This window comes from Cyanistes caeruleus, chromosome 10 (genome assembly GCF_971803275.1).
Source record: "Cyanistes caeruleus chromosome 10, bCyaCae1.hap1.1, whole genome shotgun sequence".
NCBI classification, from domain to species: Eukaryota; Metazoa; Chordata; class Aves; order Passeriformes; family Paridae; genus Cyanistes; species Cyanistes caeruleus.
In genome coordinates this window covers 4,840,622-4,863,559 of record NC_141710.1, presented here as the reverse complement: position 1 = coordinate 4,863,559, position 22,938 = coordinate 4,840,622, and the positions used below count along the sequence as shown (strand labels likewise).

The following is a 22,938-nucleotide window of genomic DNA, read 5'->3' as shown; positions in this document are numbered from 1 at the left end:
AAAACAGAGGCTGATGCACTGCATGGAGGTTTATTTAGGAAAATACAGGAATACAACCTTACAGTCCCACATCACATATTTTTGGGTGGCTGCGGGGCTCAAAATCACAATGCGCTGCTCCCAAAATAATTTGGAAATTGTCCCGAACCACAGTTCTTTGGTTAAAGTTGATTTGTTCTGGCCATCTAAAAGAAAGGACTTGCAAAGGTGTTGCTGTGTTCCCACACCTTTATGGAAAAATGGAACAGTGTCATGGGAGAGGAAGAAAAGGAGAGGAACGAGATCTGGGCCCCAAGGATGTGATGGATGGAGTAAAGATGAGATGAGGAAAATGGGTGAGAACAAATCTAGACTGGGAGGGAAGAGATCTAAACTCAGAAAAGGCCTGGAAATGGGAAGTTTGAAATTCCTGTGAACAGAGAGGATGAAATGCAAGGGAAACCCAGATCCCAGAATGGGTCAGGCTGGAAGGGAACCACAGTGGGTCCATCTGCTCCAGCAGGGTCAGCTCAGAGCTCATGGCACACAGTGTGTCCAGACAGCTCTGGAGTATCTCCAGTGAGGGGGACTCCACACCCTCTCTGGGATCTGTCCAGGGCTCAGGCACTACCCAGAAAGTTCTTCCTCATGTCCAGGTGGAACTTGCTGGGGTCAGTTCCTGCCCGTTCCTCCTGGTCCCTGCTCGGAGCCCTCCCTGCTCACAGGGACACCCAGGGCTGAGGGCCCCTCTCAGCTGGGGCTCCTCTCGAGGCTGAGCAGCCCCAGCTCCCTCAGCCTTTCCTGGTCACGGAGATGCTCCAGGCCCTTCAGCATCTCCACAGCCTCTGCTGGTCCTACTCCTTGGAATCGTCACACTCACCACACAGAAAAACACAATGTGATTTATATTGCCCTGAAAAAAATAAAAAAATCTAGGCATTGGATTACCTAGGAATTGAAGTTTTACAACCACTTGCACAGTGGGTTAAAGATTGCCAAGGGATGCACCACCTCCAGCCCAGCAGAAGATGCCACTTGGGCACAGTGATTTATTCTGGAATTCTTAGCAACTCCAGATTTGCAAATTTTCTTTTCATCAGGAAAAAAATACAGGATGTAAATAGATATTGGGCTCTAGAGGTCTGTATTGCAAGAAGCAATGGTATATTTGGAATATAGGTGGAGATCAAATTGATAGTGCAGGATGAATCCCCTCAGAATCATCCACTGAGGCAGACACAGGAGATGTGGATGTTTGGCCATAATGGGATAATTTCCCATAAAAGCTATCAAAAAAGAAAAAAACACAACTGTATGTAAAAGCATTTATTACAAGAAATAATGAAAATCCACAAGCTGAAGCTTTGTTAAATATTTTCGGTGCAGGAGTCCCTGAGTATCCACAGCCTACCTGGCAAAGGCCCCCACGCCTTTGCCTTTCCCTGCCTGGTGTGTGAATTCCTAATAAAAGTGACCCCATCTGCTGTCACTATCCGTGCATAAATCTCGGGGCTGACAGCGATTAGCACAAGACAAACGGTCAAAAAAACGTAACACTCTCCTTGACCTAGAAATCATCAATTCAGGAAAGTCTCTGCAAACAGCCTGGAACCTGTCAGCAGGGCTGGGAGGGGAACAAGTCTCCCGGCTCATTTAAATCTTGTGGATGCAAAACATTTGTCCTACATGGGCAGGTCGAAATCCAAACCCAAATAAGAGCAGAAAACTCAGCACAAACCACACACAGGTGCTTTGTTTCCTCCAAGCAGAAACAAAATATTTACAGGAAAAGAAACCTGATTGGGTTCTCATTTGCATCCACATCCAAATGCAAACTTGACTTCAAGGGGGTGTTTTAAACTGGAAATGCCATTGCAGCCTGTGCAGAGCAATTCCCAAGTCACAAATACAAGCCAGAGCTGACCCTTCCATGGAAATCTTCCTGGCTGGGCTTTTCTGAACATGCAAAAGAGCTCAGGAAGGAGCTGGACCCATTGGGAAAATGCTTCTTCTTGTGCTTGTGGTGCTGTTCCCCACGTGGCAGAGAGGAGGGATCCTGGCTGAGCCCACACAGTTGGGAATGGGTGTCTCCAGTCCTCCCTCAGACTTGGAATGCCAAGATTTTGGCATGGCCAGAGCACAGTTCCCAAAACATGCAGAGATGCTGATGCCTGAGCACCTCCAGCTTGGTGTGGCAAACAGGAGACAGAGACTGTGGAGAAACAGAGAATGTGGAAAAAAGCAGCAAATGGTTAAACAAGAACTAGGGCCAATCCTCCTCCCCCTCCACCAGATTTGTGCTGTCCCTCTTAGGGAGTGTGGGAGATTTTGGGTGTCTGATGGAGGAAGAACTCAATTGCAAGGAAAATCTGAGTGCACAAGGAATGCCAAATCCCCTAGGGGTAACCTAGCAAATTAGGAGGGCTGTGTGATAATGAGGAATTAGGTGGAACAATCCCTTATCCGTGTCGGCTGCTTCCTAGGAAGTGTGCCTGGCATGTGCCCATGGCTCCATGGAGCTAGCCAGTGCCAAGCACTCCATGCCACTGGCACCCAAGTCACACCTCCCACTTCAGACATCAGGAAAAACACCACATTCCAGGAGTTCAGGGCACAGCACCCCCTGTGCAGAGCCAAGCACTGGGAGCAGGGAGAGATGGATGGTGTGGGCATTTCAGACCTTTCAGGGATGGGGTCAGGAAAGCCAGCACCTCCTCCTGCTGGAGCACAGCTCATTCCTCCTGCCTCAAGTTGGAATCCTGGGTGCATTGGGGTTCTCCAGCCTTGCTGGCACAGTTGTCAGTCCCTGCAGGCAGCACCAAGACACCAGCCAAGACTCACATGTCCTCAGTTCGGGGTGGACTCAACCCTTTGGAGCCACAGCAGGTCCAGGCCTGGAGACACCACCACAGCTCTGGCAGCTGGGCTGCCTCTCCCTCTGTGCCCTTCCAGCTCCTCTGGAGCCATGATCAGCCCTTGGAGCAGGCACTGAGCACCGGGAAGCTCCCAGGCTGGTGTCCTCCATGAGAGCTTTTGTCTGGCTGCAGAAAGAGACAGTAAATACTTCAGGCTGCTGCTTCACCTCCTTCCCCCAGCGCTCCAGGACCATTTCCTGGTGCCCACGTTGGCAGCAGAGGATTCTTCTGCTTTTCCCTTTCTCATTTCTCCTTTCTTACAGAACTGAGAAAAAAAGCTATGAATTCCTGCAGTGAGTGCATTTCTGCTAAACCTGCAGCACCTCTAATACTGGCTTGAAAAGTGAGAGACTTCTTGGCAGCCATGCAGTTGGACAACCCTTTGAGGCTTGTCTACACTGCCACTGCCATGATCCTCACTGGACAGCTGGGGAAGAATCCAAAGCACCAGAGCAGAGCTGCTCTGTGCTGAGATCAGTTTATGCAGCAGTCATTGCACAAGGAAGATCACCATAAAAGAAAAACAAGATTATGGGGGATGATTTTTTTTCCAGCCTTCAAATATCAGGAGGAAAAAAAAAGATGAGCCAAGCTTAGCCCTTTCCATATTTTAAAGTCCCTGGAGTGTCAGACCAAGGAGGAATGCCTTCCTTCTGCCAGAGGGCAGGCTTAGCTGGGATGTTGAGAAGAAATTGTTCCCTGTGTGGGTAGTGAGGCCCTGGCACAGGGCACCCAGAGAAGCTGTGGCTGCCCCTGGATCCCTGGAAGTGTCCAAGGCCAGGTTGGATGGGGCTTGGAACAGCCTGGGGTAGTGGAAGGTGTCCCTGCCCATGGCAGGGAGTGGGACTGGATGGGCTTTAAGGTCCCTTTCCACCCAAACCATTCTGGAATTCAGTGACATCTTTGCCTCCAGGCACAACCAGTTACCATCTTCCCTCAGTGAGCTCCAATGGGAAAGGAGCTTCAGAGGGATGGACCTTGCTGGGAGGTTCCCTGATAGCTCTGTGTAATCCCAACTCTCTGCTTCCAGCCAGGCTGCACTGGAGCTTGCACTGGGTTCCCTCAGCCTCCTCCAGGCCCATTCAGATCCCGTGGGAAGGAGCACTCCTGCCTGGGTGTGTTGGTGTCTTCCCAAAGGATTCAAATGTCATTCCTAGCTTTGTGTTTGTACTGCTCCTACTGGAGTCTCACAAGGACTGAGTCTGTTTCCCCTCCCTTCAAGAGCAAAGTCATGGTTCTTATCCAACAGCCAGCCCAAAATCCATCCCACAGACTCAGAAGAGGCTGGCTGCTCAATTCTCCATGGCTGGTTAACAAGTCTGGTCACCCCTCCAACATCCCAATACATAAATGAACATTTCCTCCCTTCTGTGACATCCCACAGGCCAGGTTCTGGAGGTGCTGCTCCCCTGAACACACACATTCCTCATGTTCCTGGCCAGGCAGCTGCAGACCTTCCCACCCACTCCCAATTGTCCAGAGGGTCCCCGCGCTCTTCCCGCACCAGCAGCTGAGGAAACCAGGTCTTCTTCCTGCGTGTACCAACATGAGCCTGAGATAATAAACGAGGCCTAGAAGAAGAGAGAAATCATCAGGGCTGTTAATTTGACACCAACTCTTTTGATCTCCTCTTCAGATCATAAGGGAAGGGTAAGTGTGCTTCCTTTTAATCTTCACTCCCGCACTTTAAAGGCCTCAATAATGTTCCCACCAACCAGATCATTTTCATTTGCAACTCTAATTAATCTGTGAATAAATATGCTTCGGAGAGGTGGATTGATTTAAATGAGGGCTGTCTTTTCACCTTTAATCTCTAATGCTGCATTTCTCTCTCTTGAGAAAATAGCTCCTAGCTTGCACTCTCTGCCTTTCTCCCCAAGTTCATGCAAGGCTCTTTCTCCTCTTTTTTATTATTATAAAATAATGGCTTCAGCAGGTGAATAAAAGGTTAGGCAAGTTTGACAAAAATGGGAAGCTATTCACCCTTGCTACCTTTAATCTACTGCATTCTCCTCCTAATGAGTGTAAATTACCCAAGCCATTTCACAGAGCCTTTCTCTGGCATAATACCTCCGGCAGCCCATTCTCACAAGGGCGGGTTTGTATTATTAGTATCAGTATTATCTTTAATCTTTTGTGGTGTGAAGAATGAGGACAACACACGGATCCACACCAGGCAGTGGGAGCCAGGCCCAGGGTAACGGGGCTGTGTGAAGGAATGGGTCCTGCAGCAGGAGGACCCAGGGTCCTCAGAGGATGGAAACCCACAGAAAGATGTCCAGCCTTGCAAAGCTTGGCTGAAGTTTTGTCTAAGAGTCTTTAGTGGCTTCAGACCCAAAACTCATCCATCTCCACAGAGAAATGGGTCAGACAGTTCCCATCTCTGCTGTGAACAGTCCTCAGAGGGTCCCACTCTAGGAAGGTGATGGATCTGGGAGGTGGTGGAGCCATCTCACACATTGGGAAATGACCCTTGTTAGAACTGAAGGAACATCCTGGAGTCATTTAGGCTGGAAAACACCTCTAAGAACATTGAGTCCAACCAGGCCCCAAGCACCACATCCACACACTTTTTGAACACTTCCAGGCACTAAATCACAAGCTCTGAGGACGGAAGGGATAAAGAAGAAATCTAATGTAAAACATCCCCTTCAGCCTCCAAGAAACTCCAAACAAAGGGGAGATCTAGGAGGAAATCTTTCATCATCCATCTCGAATTGCCCAGTTACTGAGAAGAAACCAAACGAAGGTCATGTGCCAAGGAGAACTTCAGAAGATGTCACATCTTCACTGGTGATCTGGAGAAGGCATTTAAGACATTTCTCCTGGAGGTACTCAGGTCAAATCAGATGAAGGTGTGAAGGACAGTTGCAAAGGAACTACAGCATATGGGATTTGGGCAGGAAAAGCACAAGGTTGGGATCAAATATCCTCATCCCCAGAGAGAAGAGCAGCCTCAGAAGCCACACAGAGGGCAGGGACTTTGCCTCCTGCAGGTGAGCACTGTGTTGCTCAGTGAAATAAGGAAACAGACAATCCAGAAGAAATCAAGGAACAGATAATCCTTAAGTGATCAAGAGGACCTGAGGAATTGCCTAAGAGGCCAAAGCAGAAAGCAGGACGAGAGCACTTGCTGCTTCACAGTGATGTGCACAGCTGTGGGGAGTACTGGGAACAAACTGGGAGCCTTACCACTTTTCCATGGAAATCCCTACACCCACTGGCCCTGCCAGATCTGTGGAGCACAGTGATCAGCATCAAGCCACATCCCTCACTGGCAAGAATTGATGCCACCCCTCAGCATCCGTGGGCATCACCATCCCCTGCCAGCTGGGGTGCAGGACAAAGAGGGCTGGATACGGCTGGGGAGCAGAACCAAGCTGGGAAACTCCCCTCTCCTAAACTTGGCCACTGCTCTGCGGAAGAAATGGAGTTTCCACTTGATCCAAGATAATAAAACATTAAAAACAACAAAAAAAAAATCTTCCTGGAGCAGCACAAAAATTGTGGGTGTGCTTCAAGCAGTATCTGGGCTATTGAGGAGCCCAGGCTGTTGCTGAAGCCTCCATCATTCCTCTCATCTCCGCTGGTTCAGGTCCCCATTACTTCAGTTATATTATATGTCTTGCTTTTATTTTTTACATTTGCCACTTGTGATTATTATTCTGCAGCCTAAGAATGCCTGATATTCAGAGGCTCTTTGTTTCACTCTCATTATGCACACATATATGTTCAAGGTCGCCAGTTAGTCTATTATTCAAGTGGGCACTTTTTTTTCCTGTTTCATCCCCCCCTCTCCCCAAAGAGGCTCAGTTCAAGGTCTCACATTCTCTGCTTTCTCCCTTAAGTTTTACCATTTCTCTTCCTTAGAAAAACATTTTCCCTTGCCTCACATTCTCCAGTAGCTTCCATTCCATTCAATCCCTGTTAATATATATATCCAAAAGCAGCCCAGGGCAGACCCCACGTCAGCTGCTGCCGCTGTTTTAAAATAATCAAAGCAAGCTCTTTATTTCCTTCCACTCTCCAACAATTTCTGGAGTTGCAAACTTCAGTACAAAGCATTTTTGGAGGTGGCCAGGAGATTTTCAGAGCATTTGCAGCAGTCCTGACAAAATCTCGGGCTGCTCCGTGGGGATTTGGGTGATAACCACAATGGAAGACACTCATTCCTGCCATCAGACAGGAATTTTAGCTGCACTGCTGTTGTCTTGCTTGCAACAAAAAGTGAACCAGCAAGAGATCACCCAGCAAGCTTGTGTTTAATTTTGGATGAACAAGGAAAATATTTTAGCCCCCTGCAAACCTATTTGTTGGTCAAGTGACATCCCCCTCAGCAAATCTCCCTGTACTATCAGTCATCTCTCATTATCCAGGTGTATTTATGTATGTGCAGCAAAAAGAAGATGGAAATGCTTTCTGAGCCCTGCAAGAAGGAGCCTCACAGCACCCACTCCTGTGAGTGAGGTGCAGTTGTGATTCCACAGCGTTGCACTTTGAGACAACCATTGAAACGAGGAAATTCAGGCTGTTCCACTTGGGGTGGGACTCACCAGAGTCCTCTGTGAGGCACCCAGGAGGAAACTGCACTTTTATGTGCAGGATAAAGCCCTTTCCCCAGGGAGAGGAGCCAGTTTGGGAAGGAGGTGCCTTCCCTAGGATGGGCACTGCAGCTGCTGGGGCTCTGTGCTGCTCCATCAATGGCAAAACCTGGCTGGGACACACAGGCACATCCAAGGGAAAGCTGTCAGGAAATAAAGGTGTGGGAAAAGAGCTAATGGGAGCCAGTTGCACCTCTGTCAGTAATCACAGAACTATGGAATGGTTTGGGTTGAGAGGGACCTTAAAGCCCATCCAGTCCCACCCCAGCCATGGGCAGGAACACCTTCCACTGTCCCAGGCTGCTCCAAGCCCTGTCCAACCTGGCCTGGAACACTTCCAGGGATCCAGGGGCAGCCACAGCTTCTCTGGGCACCCTGTGCCAGGGCCTGCCATCCTCACAGGGAAGAATTCCTTGCCAATATCCCTTCTAACTACATCCCTTGGCAGAGAGAAGGCATTCCCCCTAGTATGGAACCCCATGCCTTTGGAAATTGTCTCTCTCCATGTTTCCTGTCACATCCTTCAGGCACTGCAAGGCCGCACTGAGCTCACCCCAGAGCTTCTCTCCAGGCTGAACAATCCCAACTCTCCCAGCCTTTCCTCCCAGCAGAGCTGCTCCATCCCTCTGCTCATCCTGGTGCCCCCTCTGGACTCTCTCCAGCAGCTCCACGTCCTCCCTGTGCTGGGCCCCAGGGCTGGGGCAGCTCTGCAGGTGGGGTCTCACCTGAGCACAGGGGCAGAATCCCAATCCCTTTCCTGCTGGGGGATCAGCCCTGGACTGGGGTCACAGAGAAGACCCCAGACCACAGGGAAGATGTGCAGAGGACACCCTGTATTTGTAACAGTTTTTACACCATTTCCTTTCCTCAGGCTCAGCCCTACAGACCAGCTCTGTCACCTTTGTGGCACATAACCCAGAGAGGAAAATTTAATTTTCCATGGGGTCACCAGGAGCACTTTCTGAACACTGGGGACTTCACTGAAGTCATGGAAGCAGGAGGTGAAGTTTCTTGGCACATGGCTCCACATGACACAAGAACCAGGCAAAGACAAGCAATCTTCTTCCATCTCTTATGCACATGGATATTTTTTTTCCATTTAGGAGCAGAAAGAATCTGCCATCTTCTACACTACAACATTTCTCAAGGCAACTCTCACCCCAGGTTGCCCTCACCACTTGTTTTATTTATAATCTGCTCTGCCCCCTCTTTCTCTTCTTTTTCTGCTTTATTTTCTTCTTAAATATATTTTATTTTTTTGTTTGCCAGGCTCAGTCACAGCACAAGGACATGGGGAAAGACATTCTTTCAATTCTTTGGGCATTGTGGCTGCCTGAAATGGGAAACAAGACAAAGCCAGAGAAGAAAAGCTTATTATGGGCAGCCTAGTTGGAAGAAAATGAATCACCCAAACAGATAGGTTTCAATGATCTCAGGCGAACTCCGCTCTTTATTCCACACACCCGCGTCTAATTGTTCCAGAAAATGTTCATCTGCTTCATAATGACAGCAATAATGGAAATGTGAATTTCCTTATGTGAAATAAGGAAGAAAGTTTATTCAAGGGCCTGCTTCGGAAAGTACAGCCATAATGCACTTTCTTCTGGGGATTTAATAGAATTTCCTCTCAGAGAAATTGGATGGATAACAAGTAATTTCTTTAATTTGAAGGCGATGTGAGCCAGAAGAGTTTCCTGCCGTGAGAGAGGGCTCGTGGGGTAAAGGGACAGGGCAGTCTCCTGGTACTGGAGAAGGGACAGGATGGGAAAACTCAATGGCAGCATTTGCCCTGCTGGGAACCTGACAGAGCCCCTCCTGCTCTGTCCAGCTTCTGTGGGGGGAGTCTAACAACTGCCCCAGTTTCAATTCAGGACCTCAAAGTCAGACCACAACTCTAAATCCCTCCCCAAGATCCAACTGGGCTGCAGTGCTCTCCTTGTTTGCTGAAGGGTGGCAAAAGCAGGACACCTTTATGTGATTTCCCTGGGCAGGAAGAGCAGAAGGAATTTGGGCTGGGGGCATTTCATGGCAGGCTGGAGCAGACACCCGAGTCAACACAAGCCCAGAAGGAACAGGAGATCCCCAGTGCCTGCAAGGCACAGGGCAAAGGAGCTCACTGAGCTTCCTGAAAGAGCCTCAAGAAATGAAATGAAATGGCAACAGCTACAATTTCCCTTGGAGACTTTGGAGACAGAGGGAGGTAGCACCAGAGTGTGTGGATTTGAGTTCTCACTGGTGAAAAGCTCCTCTTGGGCCTGCAAGTGCATCTGATGCTCTCCAGGTGCTGATGGTACAGAAGGTAAAGCAGGATCCTGGCACTGCAGCCCACTCAGAGTCATGGAATCCAGGAATGGTTTGGGTTGGAAGAGACCTCAAAGCCCACCCAGTTCCACCCCTGCCATGGGCAGGGACACCTTCCACTGTCCCAGGCTGCTCCAAGCCCTGTCCAGCCTGGCCTGGAACACTTCCAGGGATCCAGGGGCAGCCACAGCTTCTCTGGGCAACCTGTGCCAGGCCTCACCACTCTCACTGTAAAAAAGTTCTTCCTTACATCGAGTCTAAACCTCCTCTCTTTTAGTTCCAAACCATCACCCCTCGTCATCCCAGGCCTCAGCTGCAGGTGAAGCCCACCAGCTCCAAGATACGATGCAAAGTGTCCCTCTAACCTAAAATCCAGGCTGTCTCAACTCTGCCTCTAGTCCCATTCTAAAGCTGGAAATAAAGATTTAGGCCATGCAGGAATATTTCCTGTGGCAGGGCAGCAAGGGGGTTAAACAAGACACGGAGAAAACCCTTGTTTAAACTGAAGAGATGTGAAATTCCCTGTGGGAAACGTGGCAAAGCGCCCAGCATGTTCCTGTGTTTCTGTCTGTCAAACAGAACCGTGCTGCAACTTTCCAAGGAGAACATTTTGACATGAGCTCATGCAGGAGGCAGGGCTGGAAGGGAGGACAGCTCCCATTCTGTATCCTTGAGCTGCAGGGAAGGAAAGGCTCCATTCAATTCCACAGGATCCTGAAGGACGTGACCAACTTTGAAAGCCATGAGTCATCCGACGGGAGCCAGGCAGGAGGAGAACTCCTGCAATTCAAGCTGGAATTGTGCTCAAGTGCTTCAAGAGCCCAGGCCTGAGGAAACAGGCTGGCAGGTGCAATTTTCCCCCTGGAGAAATTATAAACCTCCTCTTGTTGATTTATTTTAGGGAAAGAAAGATTTCTACTCCATAAGGTTTTTTTTTTCACTCTAAAGGACTCCCTGGGCTAGTCCTTGTCTTGATGTGAGGCGCAGTCAAGGAGAAAGACAGAGGATCTGCAGAAATAAGAATTTGCAGAATTTAGGGGATTCTGGAAGAGAACAAGAACAACCAGGAGACAAACAAATCCATCCAGTGGGTGTCTTCCAGCTCAGCAGCACAAATTGGCTTGGGGAGGTGAGGCAGGTGCACCCCTGGACTCCCCAAACCCCATTTCCTGAGCAAACCTCCCCCAGACCCTATTTCAGCTTATCAGGCATCTGGGTGGCTCAGCAAAGATGAGCCCAGTTCCTGATGGCAGGAGGCTGCTTCTTGCTGGAAAAGCACTTGGGAAGGACCAGAAGGAAGCGTGACACCTCTCATTTTCTTCACATCAGGCTTCTGTCTGACAGCACCTCTCTGTTCACTGCTCCCATATGCAGGACTTTTGAGGGAGACACAATAAAGCTCCTTGGGAAAGCTTCAGCTGGGAAACTGGCTAAAAGGTATCTGATGTTTAAAGTTGTAATGCTTTAAAAGTTTTATAAAAGTAGCAACCTGGGCTTTCCCAGGGAATTAATTGTGCAACTTCCAGTGGCATTTCAAAGAAAAAAATCAGGAAATAAGCTCCTGATTTTTAGCATCATTTACAGACAGGCAAAAAGCACTTCCCCCCCCATAATTCAGATTCATCCCAGAAAGGTGTCTGTTGTCTAAATAGAGACTCTGTTTTAATTGGTGCCCAGTTTACCTTGGAGCAGGTGTCCCTGGAAGGTCTCATCAGCAGAACAGTCATCTGGGGCCAGAAACCTCACACAGCAGCACCAAGGGCTGATGAGCCTTTTATGTCAGTGGAAATTTAGGTCTGAAAAAGGTTTAACTTCCTTTTTAATTTTACTCACATGGAAAAAAAAGGAGGAAACACTTCCACAGCCACATCCCAGCTCAGCTCTGCCCCTGGAAGCACCTGCACAGGGATGGGGGCTCTGCTGATGTATTTCAGCTCTGCATTTTCAACCTTAGGTGGGTGAAAGGAAGAAATTCCCCTGCCACAGGTCCTGTGAAAACCCACAGCTCTTGGGAAAAACTACAAAGGCACAAAAGGTACTAAAGAGCTCCATGTCATACTAACACTTCAGTAATCCTGGGATAATTAACTGGGCTTGCAGGGTGAGTAGTGTCACCATCAAGGAGAGCTTGAAATTGCCCCCAGGATCTCGAGGGGCTGAGAGCTCTATGTAAAGTGGAGGAACAAGTCTAGAATTTGGGGCTGGGAAAAGCTCTTTGAAATTTAAAAGCTCTTGGAGAAGAAATCACTGGGTGAAACCACCATGAAATCACCATGTGAGGACCAGGAGAAAGATGCACTTTGACATGGAAGTCACTTGAGTGAAGAAAAGAGCAAGGAAGAACAAACACCCACCTGTCTTCATGATCAAGGCACCACAATCTCAGAGCCTGCAGCCAACCCTACTCAGCATAGAACACGTTTTCTCTCCCTTCCCACTTAAAATAGCGCCCCAGATACTCAGGGGTGTGAAAGAGGGATACAAACCACAAAGAAGAATCTCCTCTCAGGAGGTAGAGCAGAGCCCACCTCCCTCCAGGAGGGATCCACCCAGCACTAAGAACATTCACAGCCTTCCAGAGACCCTTTTGTAAGCCCATCAGGCTCTTGGTGAACTCCTCCACCTGTGCCAAGTAGGACCAGCTGCACCCTGCATCCTCCACCACACCCTTTGCTGTGTCCACATCACATTCCCTTAAGGCGAGTTGACAAAAAATCTGGTGAGGAACTTTGGACAAGGGTGACAGGACAAGGGTTTCACACTACCAGGACAGGTTTATTGGGAAGAAATTCTTCCCTGTGAAGGTTCTGAGGCCCTGGCACAAGTTTCCCAGCGCAGCTGTGGCTGTCCCTGGATCCCTGGAAGTGTCCAAGGCCAGGTTGGATGGGACTTGGAGCAACCTGGGCTGGTGGAAGGTGTCCCTGCCCGTGGCATAGGGTGATCTTTAAGGTCCCTTCAAACCCAAAGATTTTAATGATTCAATGATTCACTGTGATGCAAAGCCTTGCTTCCTCCTAAGATATAAAACAGGTATTTTCCAAAGAGTTTTGATGTACAGGATTGGTGAGTGAGGGGCTCAGGCATCCCTTCCAAGCCTGCTCCTATTCCTGCTAATGGATAGTGAGCATTGCATGGAATCTCTTGCTGAATTGGAACTGGGATCTGACTTCTTTAGACCATCCACAGGATTTTGTTTCTTTAGACCATCCATGGGATTTGGCTTCTTTAGGCTGCTTTGACATCCTGCTGATGGGTCCTGATGGCTGCATGGGTCCCACACTGCCCCAGGTCCCAGGGACTCTCCGTGCCCACAGCCACTCCACACCCACCTCCCTTGGGGCTCTGGAAACCCTTTCCAGGTGCAGCCCTGACTCTTTTTGTTCTTTCCCCACCTGGATTCGCCGGGTGCAGGCGCTCAGGGTTGGTTTTTCTGGAGGTGACTCCCATTGTTCCTTCTCCCCCTTGCGCGGCTGTGCCGAACGCATGGAAGGTCAGTGAGAAATGAAGCTGCTTTTATCTGCCATCTCCCACCAGCCCTAAGCTGGGTCCCCTTTTTCACACTGAGGCCTAGCCAAGCATGAAGGAAAATAATTTTACCCAATCTCTCTGCTCTAACGCTCACCAACCCCCCCGCCCTTCTCTTTTCCACAACTCCCCACCAATCTAAAAGGGAAAGAATTAGAAAAAAAAAATAAAAAAAAAAAGAAAAAAAGCCCTTTCCACAATGAAAGCACAGCCAGATAGAAATCTTGGTGAGGCACCACTCTAAATGTGACTGCAGCTTTCAGCCTGTCCTCACTCAAACATCGCCGGCCCCACTGTTTACTCTGCTGCTATAAAAATAATAATAATACTAATAAAAAATAGTAACCTGGTGATTACTCGTGTTCCACATAATTGCAACAGGCAGAGGAGAGAGGAGTGATTAATTTGCCTTGTGAATTATGCATTATTTCCTCGGCTGCTTCCTCCCCGCCAGCCCAGCTCCCAGCGCACTTCTCCAGAGCTTTATTATGTATATTTGTGGGATATTGTCACCTGTCCTGGCTCTGCTGGAGAGCTGCTGTGGGTGGGTATCAGTGGAGGCTTGGTGTTTAATCCGCTGTGAGCGCTCCGGGTTTGTTTTCCGCGGTCGCCGGAGGAGCAGGAGGAGCAAACCCACCAAGCCGAGGCTGAGAGCTGGCCCGTGTAATTCCCAGCTGCAGGATTTAGGGAGCCACACCAAACTTGAACAAATGAGACAAAGGCACTCCAGGCACAACAAGCAGGCTGCTCCTCCTGCTTGAAAATCCTGAGATGAGGAGTTCCTTCAGCTCAGCCAAACATGGAATGTGTGCTCGTGATTCCTCGTGGGAGCATCCCTGTGCTCCAGCTAGGCCTGATGCCCTGGGTAGTGGTGTTTGCCTCAAATCAGGGCATAAACAGCTCCACAGTGCTCAAAAAATAAGCAGATGTGGCACCATAATTAAGTGGGCATGGTGGTACTTGGTCAAAGGTGATGATCTGGAGGGGTTTTTCAGCCTTAATGGTCCTGTGATGGTGTTGAGGTGTTCTTTGTGTCCCAGCAGGTACAGTTCAGACTGGTGAAACTCATATCCCTGCCCGGGTGTGCCTTTTTTGGTTGGTGACAGAGGACACAGAGCTCTTGGAGCAAGTCCAGAGAAGAGCCATTAAACTGCTGAGGGGACTGGAGCACCTCCACGAGGGAGTCAGGCTGGGAGAGCTGACTGCTCAGCCTGGGGAAAAGAAGATTGTGTGGAGACCTCACAGCACCTTCCAGGGTCTGAAGAGGTTACTGGGAAGCCAGAGAAAGACTTATTATCAGGATCTGGAGTGACAGGACAAGCGGGAATGGGTTCCAGCTAAAAGATTTCGGTGAGATACATGGCAGAAATTCCTGGCTGTGAGGGTGCTGAGGCCCTGGCATAGATTGCCCAGAGAAGCTGTGGCTGTCCCTGGATCCCTGGAAGTGTCCAAGGCCAGGTTGGACAAGGCTTGGAGCAACTTGGGATAGTGGAAGGTGTCCCTGCCCATGGCAGGGTGGGCTTTAAGGTCCCTCTTGACCCAAACCATTTTGTATTTCTTTGATTCTGTGCTCCAGACCAAGCTGCAGAAGGGGTCTGGAGAATGAACACCATCCCCTTGGAGATCCACAAGGACACCAGACACCAACACTCTGCCTGTCAGTTCGTGTTCCACTGATGATCTTCCATCCAGGAAAGCCTTCAGCCACCCTGTGCCCACAGTTTGAGACCCTGAGCCAGCAAAAGTATTTAAACATGTCCTTCCTTCCCAGCTTCTGCACAGCTGCTCCCAGGCTCCAGAGTGCAGGTGGGTTTTCATGATCCCATGATTCCATGACCCAGGTGGTCACAACAAGGGTTTAGATCCCTTCCTGGGGTCCCTTAATCAGCAGAAACTGAGCCAATATGGCAACAACAGCTCTTCAGTCTACTGGGACACCATCTCCTGCCACCTGACTGCTGGGGCTCCCAGGAAAGGGGGATTCAGCCTCCAGGGAGGCATTCAACAGGAAAAGCTGATGTCCCCCCAGTTTTGATCCCTGGGATTACCCACAGAGTCGTGTGACAGAAATCTGCTGGAGCAAAATCCATCCCCCTGCAATAATCCTGCGGCTACAGGTCCCAGAAGCCTCTTCTAATGGTGCTTAGGGGGCTGTGGTGCTTCCCAGACTTCTCCTTGTTTCTCCTGAGGCTGGAGGGACAAGGTGTGGAAAGCACAAGTGAACCCTTCTCTAGATCTTCCTAAGAAGATTTTAGGAGAGATCACCTGCTAAGGAGAGGCTGGATACAAATTTTCAGGATCTAAAAGCTGATTAAAAGCTCAGATAAGGTCAGCTTTTCCAAAAAGCTGCTTTTGAAAAGCCCTCTGGTTCCCTCTTCTCCTTCCTCGCCACCCAAAATCCCTCTCCGCCTTCCTGAAGGTGAAAGGAGCTGAGCCACAGAGGGCTGCCAGCGAGGGAGCTCCCCGTGCTGGGCTGCTGGGTGGATTTGTTGCCTCTGTTTTGTGCCTGGGTGGATTTGTTCCCACTGTTTTGTGCCTGGACGTGCAGCCCAGACAACAGGCATTGAGTGCCCCTCGCCCTGGGGACAGCGCTGTCCTTGCGCTGCCATCAGGTGCACACAAAGCCAGGAGCCTCTGCAGGAGGAGAGCTCTGCAGAGCTGAAAGGCGATTAGCATATTCCAGGGGGAACTTTTTTGCTCAAAATGAGAATAAACAGAACTGAAGGATTACAAAACCAAACATGGAACATTACATGGAGCAATAATTGCCTCCTATTATTTCCCTGCACTCACCAAAACAGCTATTTAGACAAACAAAAGAGCAAAGAAAGGCAGAGACCAGTGCTGAAAGTTGTTTTATCTCTACTAATCCCCACTGCTTTGATAAGTCTGTAATAGGATCATTTGGCATCTCCAAAGTGCAGCGTCTCAGGAAATTTCTCTGTGCAGGCAGGTTGTGCTCAGGTGTCTGTTCCCAGCTCCCAGCCATGGGGTGATCACAGAGCCTGACAGGCTCTGGGTGCACAGTGGAGGGGGGGAAAAAAATCCCCCTCTATTTTTATGCATGGATACAGGGAACTTAGTGCACCTTCTTTAGCTGGGACTGCTTCCAAATATTATTTTATTATTGTTTTATTAGTTTTGTTTTCATATTTCATGAGCAGTGGCAAAATCACCATGCCTGGGTTCAAAAGCCACGTGGATGTGGCACTTGGGGACACAGGTTAATGGTGAATACCAGTCCTGGGGAGTGCTTGGACTCAATGGGTCTATTCCAACCTTAACGATTCCATGATTCTGTTCTTATCTTATTCAGTTCATGTGGATGGCCTTTGGTCAAATTTGGGTGCATTTGCCCATATTTAAGGTATTCCATTCCACAAATGCTCTCAGTCATTGGATTGCCACAGAAGTTGGGATCAAGGAGTGTGCCAGACACCAGGGCTGTGCTGCTCCATCCCAGCTGCTGGAAACCACAACTATCAACAGAATTTGTTCTGAGTCCACAGGAAGCTTTTCTCGGTTGTTTGATATTTTCAGTCCCACAATGTCCTTTCCCTCTCCACATTAAGTTGTTTTGTGCCTAAGACCTCACGTGCTCTGTTTTTTATGTGCTCTGGGAGGTGAGTTCCATGCTGGTTCCCATCTCCGTGCTCTTTCCCATCTCTTCCCAGAAGGGACCGTGTTGCCATCACTGGTGGCAGTGTCCCCATCTCCTACCTGCACATGGCACTAACAAGAAACTTTCATTTTCCTCCAAAACAAGTTTTTTTTCTGAAGATGGAACACAGCAGAGATCCAAAGGGGTCTGTAGCAGCCTCCCAGTCAAAGCTGTGCTCTAAACTGGTGAGGGCATCAAGTGCATGGTCTTGGTTTCATTCACATGACTGAGCCAAGAAGAGAAATTCCTCAAGGCCAATCCATGTCATTTGTGTCCAGCTTCATCCCCAAATTAGTTTTGCTAATATGCAGTGCTAGAAATTCACCTTTGCCTGGAATTTATCCTCATTCTCCCATTTCTTTCTTTGTTGCTTAATGTTTCTGTGTGGAGGGAAAACATGCCCTGCTTCCACCAAGAGGGCAGAGATGGATACCTGGAGCTGATCTGGTGGAACATGGGAGGTTTGGGCACTTTTTTAATGTTGGATTTAAGATCAATTTTAGCCATTATTTGCCATATCAAAGTTTATGAGCTGTGCACAGAAACTTAATTGCATCAGATTTTTCTGTCAGGAGCTATGCTTTTCTGTCAGATTTTATCTCACAACAAAGAATGGTTCATGCACTGCTGCTGGCACATAAGAATTCATGAGCAGCTGCTGGGGGATAACATTTTCTCCATCAGCTGCTGAACTTTTTACCTGTATAGAGCAGTGTTACCATTGTGCTAGCACAAGAGTAGGGAAGAAAACACCTGGAAACAACCCCAAAAGGACTCTGTCTCACAGAATTAAGGCCATACCACAACCATGCTCCATCTTAGCCAATTCCCACCAGAAAAAAAAAAAAAGAGGAGGTGACAATAAACTCCTTGATTTTATACATCACTGATGCTGCTGTGCAGATATGGTGCCATCACACAGTGGTTATCCCTCCTCATTGTGCCCTTTCCTCTTGGACACAAGCAGCTGCTGTACTAAACCTTCAATATATGCAACAGAGGGGGAGTAAAGCAAATATTCCATGTGGAAAGCAATATGAAAATGTCACTGTAGAAGTCCTGAACTGGGATGGGTTTGACAGCAAAAGAGAGATGAACAGTGCCACACACTTACAGGAAAGTTGTAATTATTGGGAAAGGATTCTCTGTGATCATTGTGGGGTTTCCCTGCCAGGTGTGAAGGGAGAAATTCCCTCCCCTGAGAAGGGAAGGGGATCTGCCCCTGGAAGGAATATTGGCAGGCTGCCCAGGGAGGTGGTGGAGTCCCCACCTCTGGAGGGATTTAGAGCAGGTGTACGTGGCACTTGGGGACATGGGTTTGTGGTGCCTTGGAATAGCTGGGACTTGGGTATCTTAGAGGTCTTTTCCAACCTAAACAGTTCCAGGATTCTGCAAGAATTCTGTAGGTGTTGCTCTAGCCCAGAGCACAATGAGCTCTGCCCTCACACCAAGCCCTGCACAATGCATAATGCAAATGTTAGTTCCTGCCCCAGAGACCTTCCAGTCTCATCTCCCAGCGTTGGACAGGAGCAATTCCAGCTCTGGTTTGTGTTTCCAGGGAGCACCAGGGCTGCTCCCAAGGGTGTATTCCCTGTGGGTGTCTCAGGAGATGTGTACTGGTGACTGTTCCTATTCACAGCAATAATAAGAATTGAAATGAAATATCAGCGCCCCATCAGCATATCTCCATTTCAAATCTGTGTTTTGTAAAGAATATTGAGATTATAATATGGCCCCCCTCAGTAACCTGTTCTGCTTTATTACACAGTCCACACAAGTTTTCCATTTTTTATTGAATTGGTCACTCAGTCATACTAAACACGGCAGAAAAAGAACAGGAAATAAAAATGAACCAGTAAATAAAAGCAGGGTTTCCAAAGCTCTTCTTACTGAAAGGAAAGCTGGGGAGTTCTTCAGAGTTTATCCAGGAGGAAACCACCTTGCTTAGAATAAAATTGTGCAGTGGAACAGAAAATAAGATGTTACTGCAAATGAAATGTATTCTTTAGTGGCAAAAATTAAAGATGTCATAGGAGATAGGCTTGGGCTGTGTCCATCTCCCCAGCTCTTCCCTGGGAATGATGAAAGGATAGAAATGCATGGGCAGCCCAAGCCACCCATGGAGGGGCTGGGCAGGGCCACCTGGTCCCTTTGCCACTCGCCCATCCCTGCTCACCCCAGAGCTTTTTAGTATGTTGGGAAAGTGAAGATGTTTAGTTTGCCGTGACATCTTATTTTCTGTTCTGCTGCACAGTGTTATTTTAACCAGAGCAGCCTGCTCCCAGATAAACCCAGAGGAGCTGGATGCCTCTGGAAAATCCTGCTCTCAAATGTGTGGGAGTGTGTGAGTGCTGGGGAGAGGACAGGGCTGGGATCTGCTGTGGATCCTGCTGCTGTTGTCCTGGTTAGGTCTCCATGGAGAAGGATCCATCTGTGCTTAACAGGCAGCTTGGAGGGGCATGAAAATGAGGATCCCTCCCTGCTGCACCTGCCTGGGGAGGAACGCTCGTCTCTTAATTAAATCCAGACTGGAATACTCTTATACTCTCAGGAAGGAGTTTAGTGTGGGCACCATGTGGGTCTTTGTCTCATTGGGACACAGTGAATATTCCTCTACTCCAAATCCATGTGGATTGGAAAGGTGCTGTTCAATCACCAATCACCACTTTGGTGAATGCAGCACCAAAAAGTGCCCAAAGACCAGCTCTGGTAGGCAATACTGGACTTCCTTTCTCTCCAGACCCTGATCCATGGTGGGATATTTAAGGTATCAAATAATTAGTGATCAGGACACGACTGTGAGTTTGTGCACACCTTTGGGTTCTTGGTGTGCAAGGGAGTGTGGGATCATCTCCCTGATCCTGCTCTGTTCTTGGCCTCAGGAGCTCCCTGTGCAAAGGATTTCCTTCCCTCAACACCCAGTGTGTGAAAACTGTTGTCTTTGATTACTTGAAATGCTCAGATTCCAGTGATTCTCCAGCAGTTCTTCCATGACTTTTTCCTGACTGACTGTTCATCATGGACAGCTTTTATGGGATGGTGGGACAACTGTCCACTGCATTTGGAATAAAAAAAAAATAAAAATCTCAACATGTAGTTTCACCAAAATATGAAGCCCTCCTTCACACCAGGAATTAAATGTGTAATTACACCCACTGTAATTAGCATCTCCAGTTTCATAATTAGGAAATGCTCAGCCTTTAAGCCACCACAGGGTCAGTCTTGGAGCAGAAATCAGTGTCCCTCCCTCAGCTTTATCTCCCTGAGTGTTCAGGTTTGGCCAAATGGGCACAAGAAGCTGCCTGGATTCCTTTTCCCTGGCCAGCTCCAGTTCTTGGCGTGGGGAGCACCAGAGATCTGGAGAAGTCCATGCTCCACCTTTGCCAGTGCCCAGCAAAGGTTCAGGTGTTCCTGAAGGTGATTTTCCAGGTTTCATATGGCTTCTAAGGATCCACAGGCCACATTTCAGTTCAATTACAGCCTGGGTCAGGAACATTTCACTGTTTTCACTGTCAAACCCAGGTAGATTCAAAGTTTGGTTCTCTGCCCAGGAAAATGTTAATATCCTGAAAATACTGAGCAGCTTAGAACAGGGTCCCCACCTTCCTTTAAACAAACGATGACAGTGAGAGACAGATCTCAAAACACAGGAAAATCACATGGGATTGGGATGATGGGATTCATTGCCAGCCCCAAAGCAAGGTCTGTAGCCCCTGGACCTTGCACATCTTCCCAGCAGCTGCTTTAGTTGCATCGATTCCATTGCCTGTAGATTAAAAGCTGTTAAAGCAATGTTCACCCAAGCACCAGACTCCTGTCTGGGACAATGACAGAACAAATAGTTCCCTCCAGGCACACTTTGAAGTCCTGAAGTCCTCAAAGTCTTTAAACCAGATGGAAAAATCTTCCTTGAACAGCCATTCTTAGCTAAAACAGCCTAAACTGGCTGGAGTGACCTCCATGGCAGCTGACTCCCAGGATCTCCACTTCTTTTTTCTTTAATTGGGGTTTTCTTTGGCCAGCTACAAGTTGGAAGCATTCTGTACTCCCAGAGAAAGGATTCCTGCTTATCCCACAGCTTGGATCAAACATTCCCATCAGCACAGACAGGTTTTCTTCCCTATTGTTGGTAATTTAGCTTTCACTTGCTTCCTCACTCAGTGTTTGCAATGTAAATGGGAAACTTTTCATTCAGAAAGACCAAAAGGAAACATTTACTCTTCCTGGGTGTTTCCTCCCAGACTTTTTTAGAAATACCAGCGAAAGTTTACAAGTATTTCTGGTCAACCAAATGACTCAGAAGAGCTGGCTCCTTTCACCACCTGTAGCCATTCAAACACATCACCTGCACTTCTTCCCTGTGCAGCAGGGCCCACTGGCTCCACCACAGGATGGTTTGTCCCTCCAAAAAACAGGGGTTTGGGGTGTGGAGCTGAAGATGTTAAAGATCTTCAGTGGAGCATGGAAAAGCCCAGACAGACATTGTCAGCCAATTTCACTTTGTAACCACAGCAGGTAAAGAAATGTGTCCTCCCATGGTGCAATTCACATGGAAACAGCAGACTCTCCTCATCAGCCAGCCCACAGAGGTTATAAATCCACCCCCAGTTTTGTGATCAGCACCACCTCATTGTTGAAAAGGAGGTGGTTGTGCACCCTGGCCTTGAAGTCACCTCTTGTTGTGCAGGCAGAAATGCACTATGGCCCACACAAAGGTGATTGGGTTCTTTGGGAACAAAGAAGAACTCTCAGAAAGGTGATTTTTGTGTGCTCTGGTCAGCTGTGGCAGAAGGCCCAGTGCTGTGGCTTCATATGGGATATCCTGAGTTAGCAGGGGGTCTGAACAGCACTGAACACTGAACAGCAGCCTGTGTGCCCACACATCTGCCTGATAACCCTGAGGGCTTTTAGGAGATTCCTGCTTTCTCCTCTTATCCCAGGAGCTGAGGGATGGTGTGGGAATTGAGGGCAGCATGTCCCACACGCTCCATTTCACCTGGGCCTTCTGGACACCTCTTTGTTCACCTCTGTGCCTCATTGCAGGAGGAAGTTCAGCCCTTTCAGAACAACTTCTGGACAGTAGCTCTGTTTTTCCAAAGGCAAACACTGCTGGAGACAGTTACCACGCAGCAAATCTTTGTGAGTGTCCCTCAAAAGCCACAATTAATATTAATGGCAAATCAAGCACCATCCATGAGAGTCACTCTGGTGTGACAGGCTCAATTTCCAGCCCATGGCACCTTCCCATTCAGCACCTTAATTCAGAGCTGACCTTTCCAACAGCTCCAGGAGCGAGATCAGCCCAACAGGATGAATAATGGAAGAACTGTGGGTCACCCAGTTGTCTGCAGTGGTCACCGGGGAAGGTGTGGCTGTGGGGGGCTGAGGTCACACCTGCCTGGCTGTGTCCCTTCAGTTCCCCACGACCCCCAGGGTGAGGCACAAACCCTTCCTGGCTCTGATTCCCCTCCAAGTCTCAACTCAAATGCAGGTCCTGGCAGCTCTGAGCAGCACAGGGAAGTTGTCCTGAGTCCCAGGCACAAAAACACAGCAGAGCAAGGCCATGAGGAGGTCACTGGGGCTTCTCCAGAGGTCCCGTCAGAGTTCTCCAAGAGAAGCAAGGCAGAGCCTCTGGATGCCAAGGAACAACATATGTTTTGAGGAAAGGAGGAGGATTTAGAGCTCTGCAAGCTTCCCTCACAAGCTGCTCTGATGGAAGGATGTGCTTTCCATGACAATGTTTGTTGAGGACACAGCTCTGGAGCCTTCCCTCCCGGGCTGGTGCAGCCCTGGCCATGCCGTGCTGTCTCCTGCCTTGTTTTGATGCCTGGTCTCACTACAGAAGCAGAAGTTTCTTCCTCCATACCCTTGGGAAGCACTGTTTCATGGAATGCCAAGGGATGAGGCCACGCTGAAGTCCCACAGTGTGAGCTGGAGGGCAAGGGGCAGGGTTTGC

At 48.7% G+C, this 22,938-nt stretch overlaps 2 long non-coding RNA genes across 3 annotated transcripts; one reads left to right on the top strand and one right to left on the bottom strand.

The window, feature by feature from the left end:
* Positions 1-8,916: 8,916 nt before the first annotated feature.
* On the bottom strand, positions 8,917-12,359 carry LOC111933708 (uncharacterized). The gene is made up of 4 exons (XR_015274223.1): positions 12,283-12,359; positions 12,151-12,197; positions 11,479-11,592; positions 8,917-10,804 (listed from the first exon to the last, which is right to left on the bottom strand). It is a non-coding gene; the product is annotated as an uncharacterized LOC111933708 (long non-coding RNA).
* Positions 12,351-19,918, top strand: LOC147651206 (uncharacterized). Of its 2 annotated transcripts, none has more exons than XR_015274224.1 (3): positions 12,351-12,495; positions 14,365-14,671; positions 14,898-19,918. It is a non-coding gene; the product is annotated as an uncharacterized LOC147651206 (long non-coding RNA). The 2 variants fall into 2 exon arrangements; XR_015274225.1 differs by having other exon boundaries at positions 12,412-12,515; positions 14,362-14,671.
* Positions 19,919-22,938: the final 3,020 nt, after the last annotated feature.